Raw genomic sequence first — 9,740 nt, 5'->3', positions numbered from 1 at the left:
GTGCAGAATAGAGTATTTGTACAGTTGAGTACAGTGTCTCCAGCCCTGACAGCGGCTGTGTCTCTATTTATTTAAGTCTTGTCTGAGAATTTCTTCACTTATCCTTGAGGGGCCCATTTATCCCATTTCACCCATTTCGCTGTCTCAGCACATCTGTGCACTTTATATATTCACACTACTATACCTGTACTATAGCATGTGAAGAGACAGCAGTAGATGCATCCCAACTGCATGCTAACTGTGGTTACTGTATCCGCGTCCGTATATAATCCAATTGGCTTCTTCTAATTCGTCTTATTATTATTTTCAGGATCAGTAAGATCATTAAAAATTAAATTCATATTTCCACATAGACTTGTGGGCCACTGTTACCTCATTATCAAGTTAAAATATTTTTATGTATATATCTATATATGTGTTTTTATCTAATATCATGGTAATAAAAATATTACCAACATTGTAATAAAGCACCATAAAGACAGCAGTGATATTAACATTGTAATGAGATGGTAATAAATGCTGGTAACATAATAGTAACATTATAATATCACAGTGATACATGCCAGTCATACCAAAATACATCAACACAACAGGCAAAACATTGTAATAACACAATATAATATAGTGATAACAAAACAGCAATAACATTGTAATAACATGATAATAACACTACATAAAAAATATTGTAATAACATGGTGATAACACAACTGCAAACACATTCTAATAAAGTGGTGATAACACAATAGTAATAACATTGTAATAGTGCAGCAGCATGACAGTAGTATTAGCATTGTAATAGCAAGGTAATACATGCTGGTAATAGCATAATTACACAATAGTAGCAACATTATAATAACATGGTGGTACATGCCAGTAATAACATAACACATTAACACAACAACAATAACATTCTAATAACAAAGTGATAACACAACAGCAATATAATTGTGATAACATGGTGATAACCCAACAGTAATAACATTGTAATAACAAAGTGATAACACAACAGAAATATAATTGTGATAACATGGTGATAACCCAGTAGTAATATAATTGTAATAACATAGTGATAACACAATAGTAGTAACTTTGTAATAACATGGAGATAACCCAATAGTAATATCATTGTAATAACATAGTGATAACACAATAGTAATAAAATTGTGATAACATGGTGATAACCCAAAAGTAATATCATTGTAATAACGTAGTGATAACACAATAGTAATAACATTGTGATAACATGGTGATAACCCAAAAGTAATATCATTGTAATAACATAGTGATAACACAATAGTAATAAAATTGTGATAACATGGTGATAACCCAAAAGTAATATCATTGTAATAACATAGTGATAACACAATAGTAATAAAATTGTGATAACATGGTGATAACCCAAAAGTAATATCATTGTAATAACGTAGTGATAACACAATAGTAATAACATTGTGATAACATGGTGATAACCCAAAAGTAATATCATTGTAATAACATAGTGATAACACAATAGTAATAACATTGTGATAACATGGTGATAACCCAAAAGTAATATCATTGTAATAATGTAGTGATAACATAAAAGTAATAACATTGTGATAACATGGTGATAACCCAATAGTAATATCATTGTAATAACGTAGTGATAACACAATAGTAATAACATTGTGATAACATGGTGATAACCCAAAAGTAATATCTTTGTAATAATGTAGTGATAACATAAAAGTAATAACATTGTAATAACATGGTGATCACTTAATAGTAACATCATTTTAATAATGTAGTGATAAAATAAAAGTAATAACATTGTAATAACATGGTGATAACCCAATGGTAACAACATGGTGATAACCCAATGGTATTAACATGGTTCTAACGCAATAGTAATATCATTTTAGTAACATGGTGAGAACACAATAGTAATAACATTGTAATAAAATGGCAATATATGACTATATGAAATAACTTCATAATAATACAATAGTAATTACATTGTGGTAAAATATTTGTAATAGAACAGTAATAACGCAATGATAATAACAGGTTTACTCATTGGTATAGAAAAATATCAGAAAAGTACTATATTTATTAGTCTATTTGTCTTTATTTTACTTTTTAATCCAATTAAATTAATTAAATGTAATTCTAATGTTAATTCTAATGTAATTACTCTACACCACCACCACCACCACCACCATATCAGTATTAATCACTGCAATGCTGAGAATAAAGATCCACCACCCAAATAATAATAATAACTGCTCTGTGGTGGTTTTCTATCCTGTAGGGTTCTGAGCATTGAAGAACAGAGCGAAAGGGGGATGATAATAATAAAATACGTAGGGAAACAACAAAGTATGTGGTGTTAATGTTGTGGCTGATTGGTGTATATAGTATATAGTATCGCTCCATAAGCGACACCATTTCTGTGGTTCAGGTTGAGCACAGCAGTGGTCTGGATCTGAAATGAAACACCTTGTTCAGGCTGTGGGCTGTGATGTGAGGGTATGTACTGCACATCCACATCGTGAGGAACGTGTATGAATTATGTATAGGCCTCTGACTGAGTCTGTCCAATTACTCGCTTAGTAAACACTCTCCCTGCCTGTTCCTTTTAACAGGGATGCTGCTGCTACTGCTTCTGCTGCTGGGAACCTTGAAGAAATTTCAATTTCATTTCCAATCAATACACTTAGATTTTACCTAGACACGTTAATATATTTGATTAACCTGGCAACTTTAACGCATTAATGTCTTTTTTTAAATGTGAATTATTCACATCACCAAATTTGGCTGCAATCTCCTCTTGTATTGTACTGGATTTACAGATCCTGGTGGTGTATAAGTGTGTGTTTGATCAGTACTCTTATTAGTACTTTCCACAGTAAACAGGGTGTAGTTTATGAATACTGAGTTCTAAAAAAAAATAGCTGCTCAGAAAATTAAAAGTTAACTTTACACCCTATATTGTGGAGGTCAGGCAGTTAGCTGTTATATATGAACTAAAAGTTTACCCAATATAGGGTCTGGGGGGAATGACTACACACTGAGGGTGAGTGTCAGTGACTCCAGTAAGCAAACAGATGGTTCTAGGAGCCATAAAGCTGCTCAAACAGAATTCAGTCTCAAAATCAATTATTATAAATTGCTTCAACTGAAAGACTATCCCGTTATATCCAGGAATACCCTGTTTTACCTACACCAGACTGAGTTTATTCGAGTTTAAACTCAAACCCAATGTTGGGTTTACAGTGAGAGTGTCCGCTTCAGATAGTCCTAATCTATTGGTAATAGTTCTCTATTCTCTGGGCTAGACAAGCTAGGTGTGTGTGTGCATTTGCACATTTATGTCAGCAATACATGCTGCTTAATAAAGTAGCTGAATGCATATATCACACTGGAAAACTTAAATAAGTTCACTAAACACAAACATTCTGTTTTAACTGATTACCTAAGAAATTTTAGGTTCATGTAGTATATTTTTAAGTACTGTAAACTTATAGATATTGTCATTTCAAGCATTTATTTGCAGAAAATGAGAAATGGCTGAAACAACAAAAAAGATGCAGAGCTTTCAGACCTCAAATAATGCAAAGAAAACAAGTTCATAAATCAATATTTGGTGGAATAACCCATGTTCTCCTCCACCAGTCTTACACACTGCTTTTGGGCAACTTTATGCCACTCCTGCTGCAAACAATCAAGCAGTTTAGCTTGGTTTGATCATCCATCTTTACACAATAGTAGTAACATTGTAATAACATGATGATAACACAATAGTATTAGCATTGTAATAATGTGGTCATAAATGCAAGTAATAACATAATTATACAATTACACAATAGTAGTAACATTGTAATAACATGGTGACAACCCAATAGTAATAACAATGTCTACAACCATTTAGACCGTTTACAGTACATTAGTCAGAAAGTAAAAGTTGACCTCGAATCCAACTCTAATCCAAATACTTAGACAAACTTTTCTCATTCTTATTTTCCTTGCTGTTAGGAGGGTGGGGTTATATTTGGAGTGAGATTTGAATGCTTCTCCCGCTGAATCCCGCAGTCTGAGGCATGCTGTGCTGTAAATGTTTGGTCACTAGGCTTGGTGCTAAATGGCACAGGACAAACAAGCCAAGTCACTGCGAAATTGGCTTCAATATCAACACTAATGGCTAGTGGGCAGTGAGTGTGAGGTTTTACGCTCCATTATGTCTTATTTGCCTCACTCCTTTTTCAACGGACTCGTTTTTTTTTCTCGTGGACTCAGTAACCCCCGTCCAAACCACCCCAAACCACCCTGCCTCCCTCTTCTGCTCATCTGTATTTGAGGATGACCTCAGACGAACCTGAATAATAATGTCATATTAAGGATTACTAATCACTGGAACAGAAAGCTATGTGACTGGCCCTGTCACAATAACTATTTTTGTTTGGACGATATATTGTCCCAGAAATATTTGCATATAAATGGCATTCTTGTCTATATATTTAACAATAGAACAATAACATATTTATCATCACAGGCTTATGAGTGAGTCAGTAGAGAGTAGAAGAGTTTATTTAAGGCTAAAATATAGTGACTATAATGAGGCTAGATATTAAAATCACTGTTGAGTACACTGCAAAAAAATAAATATTAGCAAGTGAAATTAAGTTTCAAGTTTTAAGGAAATAGATCTTATTTTCTTCTCTGTTAAAATTTGGTCTTATTAAGCATTGTAAGTTTTAGATTATTTTGTCTATTTTTGGAATAACGATCTTATTCAGTCTAACTTAGAATTGTCATCTTATTTTACGTAATTTGAACTAAAAAATAAACACAAAAAGTCATCAATCAAGTTATTCTACTTCTTGTTTCCAAATTTAAGGCAAAAAAACTGTGATTTTTGCTTGATTTAATTCTTACTTTATTTTATTACTCACTTTATCTTATTTTTTTATTTTATTTATTTATTTTATTTTGAGACTTTGTGATTACTTTTTTAAAGAAATCTTACCGAGAATAATTGGGCTTACCGCATTGGCAGAGTTTTTTGCTTAATATAAGCATATATGTCTAAATTTACATATATTTTGTCTAGTTTTCACCAATGGATGTTTTTGCAGTGTTTTTAATACAATCATCCTAACTTGTGTATATTATGTTCTTTGTTTTCCACTTAAGACCAGGCTTTAATCTTATGATCTATGAATTAGGAGAGACCAATATATACTCAAAACCCAAGGTCAAGTTACTATTTAAAACATATTTATATTAAAGGCACTGATTAAATCTAATAAATGCCAAATTAATAGTTTAAGTGGAATGTTTGTAGATCAGTAATGCACAAAAACATGATTTTCTATAACATATTCTGATTACTGTGCCTGTACAGATCTCCTCATCAAGGGACTTTTGCAGAGATGTTTTATAAATGTATAAATGTCTGGTCACTGTTTAAAATATCTCACTAAGTAGTCCTAGACTTGAAATTAAGATAATTTATCAAATATTGAGGTCACATGAAACTGCAGTTCCTCAATCAACAGTTAAATGGAAATACAGTCTTAGCTTGTATCAAAAATACCCATTCAAGAGAACAGATTAAACCTTTTCTTTTACCTTGTGAGGGGGACAGAGTGAAGGCTTACTAAATCATTAACCAGATACCCCTTTCAAGAGTCACTCAGCCCAGTACAGTGAGAATTGGCAGAACTGATTTTAAGAACAGCTAAACTAAAATGAACAGGCAAAAGGTGAATATTTTTTTTTAATATTATTACTGTCCAATGAAAAACATATCTTCAACACATAGAAAAATGGAACTCCAACAGTTTTCATGGAGTTTCCTTCCAAACAATTTTAGTGCATTTCTATTTGCCCATTAGTTCAGAAATACTTACAGTATATAGTATGGCAAGCTGATTTCAAATGATTGGTAAAACCCAAAATGACAAAAACAGAGATGCATGTTTTTTATTGGACAACAGTGATATATGTATATATTTGTTTTACTTCAGTTTTTTTTTTACTTTATTACATCTTTAATCAGTTCAATCAGTTTATTTTTCATTTCATTTTTCAGATTTTTTTTAGCTCTATTTATCTTGAATAATGTATAGATTAGGACAGAGTCCATGAGACAGGACCCCTTTAATTATGCCTGTCCTCCCTGCCCTGTAGAAGAATGATGGTATAGCAGGACAGAGGGGGGCACGGGGTCTTGTGACTAGCTGCTAAGTGGTTGGGGGTGAGCGCAGTGCACCGGGTCATTTACACACACTCATTATTCTCGGTCTGGGACTGTGACCAAACTATGCAGCTTATTCTTAGCTTATAGCTATAGTCATACAGTCTTATTACACATTTATAAACACACTGGAATATGAATAACGATCTCGTTAACTTGAGACTGTGTGTATGTTGTGTTTTAATCTCGCTTTTTGTCACGTTCAAACCTTTTATAAAAAGAACATAAAAGGGAGGTTTGGAGTAAATGAGACGTCACGACATTTATGACGATTCCAAAGTAAACTTGGTTGAGAAATGGAAATGTCAGCTTCTTGGCTGTGTGGAGTTTATTTTTTACAGCTTGTAACTGCATGTCCTGTAGATTTAGGCGTATAGTCGTAATCCCATTAAACAAAACCACAAAAATTCAGCCTCTGAGAGTAATTCCCTGTAGAGGGACTGGAGTAGGAAAAGGGTAAGGCCTGATCTCAAGTCATTACTAATGTTAGTCTTCTAAAACACACATGGCGTGTCTGTTATACCATATCTTACATTGTTTCTAATATGTGAATAGAAATTGACTATTGACAGTGACTGAGTCATCCAGAATGGCATGGATCATCTTAAATAATGATGAGTCACAAACTGTCTATGATGGAGACTTCCAATGTATCAGTGTGTGAAGGCACCATGGTGAGCACTGAGATCAACAGTAGAATTTTGATTGATGGCAGATCACCATTGGTCTTCATTACAATCATTTTCACAGCCCATCATTATGTTAAAAAGGTCCTGCATCCAGTGGTCCTACCTTTTCTGAACTCACACTCCGGTGCTCTATTCCAACACGACAATGCTCATCCACATCCACACTCTGAGGTTGGTTTTCCAAAATGTTTTTAATTTTGTCTTACATATGTTTTCCTAATCTCTTTTTTTAAGAAAGTTCTTACGACAATGAGAATTTTCCAAACTCTTGCTACATAGTTCTCATAGGTTTAAGTGTCAGGGTTGACCCAGGCAGAGAGACGAGGAGGCGGACGTATACACAGGTAGGGCGAAATTTATTAAATAAATATAAATAAACAAGTAAACAAAGAACAGCGAAACAAACCAAAACAAACTAGGGAGACTAGAGAACATAAATAAAACAAACAAGAGATAATAAGAATTAACTAAACTAGACAGGGCAAGGGAGTAGACAAGAAAACTAAACAGGGAACTAGAAAATAAACAGAGATAAACACAGAACAAGGGACTCGGGCTAAGGCTAAGAAAACACTGAGAACAGAGAAACGCATAGGGACAGACAACGGGAGACAGTGCAAAGACCGACAGAGGACAAGTAACAGAGGAAGTCTATTTAACTAAACAGGAAACACACTGGGAGTGGAAACACCTGGGGAAGGGGTGGAGCTACAAATGAGACATGAGGTAATGGAAAATCACAGGCAGAACACAGGGGCACGGGTCACGTGGGACAACACAGGCACGAGGACAGACAGGAAACAGGGCCAGGCGTGACATTAAGATTACTTTTGTCTATTGGTAACTCACAAACTAGTTCTGAACTTGAAGTTAAGGCCATTTATCCAATCAAAATTGCTAAATAAAAATACAGACCTCACTTGTATCTGAAATTCCCCACTCAAGAGAACAGATATACTTTTTCTACTTTTTCTTTACATTCACATTATTTTAAAATGTTAAAAACTAATACGCCTTGTGAGGGGAACAGAGAGAAGTCTTTTAACACCACTAACAGGATACCCCTTTCAAGAGTCTATCACTCAGCCAATACAATATCAGCAGAACTGTTCTTAAGATCTTAACTTAACTTTTCTTAAGAGCAAATTGAAAAAAAAAAATACTTGAAAAAACAAAACTCATGGTCCTCTATGGAAAATAAATATTTATTCCACTTTTATTTTACAGTGTGTCTTATGGAGTGTATATACAGCTCTGGAAAAAAATTAAGAGACCACTTCAGTTTCTGAATCAGTTTCTCTGATTTTGCTATTTATAGATATATGTTTGAATAAAACGAACGTTGTTGTTTTATTCTATAAACTATGGACAACATTTCTCCCAAATTCCAAATTAAAATTTTGTCAATTCGAGCATTTATTTGCAGAAATGGCTGTAATAGCAAAAAAGAGGCAGAGCTTTCAGACCTCAAATAATGCAAAGAAACGTACAGTTTTCATGCATATTGGTATGTTTTCCTCCACCAGTCTTACACACTGCTTTTGGATAACTTTATGCCTTTACTCCTGGTGTAAAAATTCAAGCAGTTGAGCTTGGCTTGATGGCTTGTGATCATCCACCATCCTTTTGATTATATTCCAGAGGTTTTGCAATTTGGTAAAATCAAAGAAACTCATCATTTTTAAGTGGTCTCATATTTTTCCAAAGGTACAGTATTTATGTATAGAGAGAAAGTGCAAGCTTTCCACTATCACCCTACACCAGTGAGCTAAGGGTTTAGTTCTCCTCTCTCGAGGACTGAAAAGAGAGCAGTGTAGTGGAGGAGTGAACACAGGCATAATGTCAACAGGTTCTCTGGACTCCTGCAGTCATTTCTATAGCTCAGAACGGAGGAGGACGTGATTCAGCAAGCAAACACGGGGGAAATGAGCAGTGGAGCAGCTGGGTTGGTAAGCGATGGCTTCCACAGCACATTAGCGTGATTTGAGACCTCAGTCATGCCTCAGACATGAGGTAAGATACAGGTATAGACACAGACATGGCCTCAGCATGGCCTCCATTCATCTATCCAACCATCCATTCATCAGTCTACATTACACACTGCTAAAAATAAACATCCCATGAAAGATTCTCTGTGTGACGCTATAGAGGAATCACATGAACCATTTGGTTCTCTACTGCCTGTGCGGAAAGAGCCTTCTTATAATGAGAAGGGTCCAGCAAGAACCCTGATCTAGAACCTTCACATTATAACCTTATTCTGCTGAGGAGATGGATGTGTGAGTGAAAATGTCCATATCATGTATACTGTAAATTTAATATGTGAATTTTTTTTAAACCATCAAAAAGGTCATTTACGTTCATAAATCGTATCCAACATCATTGTTATTCAAACCAAAATGGTTCTTTTATTGCAATGGTCTTCAAATCTGTACTTTGTACTCAGCTTACGTCTCAAATAAACCTTCAAAGTCATCAGTTTGCTGTACCCTTCAATACAACATGTTAGGGCCACAAATTACAAGGTATTTCTCTGGGAGAAACCCATGCTAAGCTTGTATGCTATCTAAAATCACACTTTAGGAAAAATGCATGTCTGTTAGAAACAGTTTGAGTGTAACCCTTCCCATTGGAACAGAGTTACAAGGGGAAGGGGTGAATTCCTTCACCCTGAGAATTGGGACAACCCATTTCTTAATTCCTCTGTGGTGGGAAGCTGAAATTAGCTTTGATTAGCTTTTATTTTATTTTATTTAATTTTTTCCATTCTGCCTTAAATGCTGCAGCCCCTGTCGTCTGTTGCACCATTTAA

The sequence above is a fragment of the Astyanax mexicanus genome, chromosome 4, assembly GCF_023375975.1.
Source record: "Astyanax mexicanus isolate ESR-SI-001 chromosome 4, AstMex3_surface, whole genome shotgun sequence".
NCBI lineage: Eukaryota > Metazoa > Chordata > Actinopteri > Characiformes > Acestrorhamphidae > Astyanax > Astyanax mexicanus.
This window is presented reverse-complemented; position numbering follows the sequence as displayed.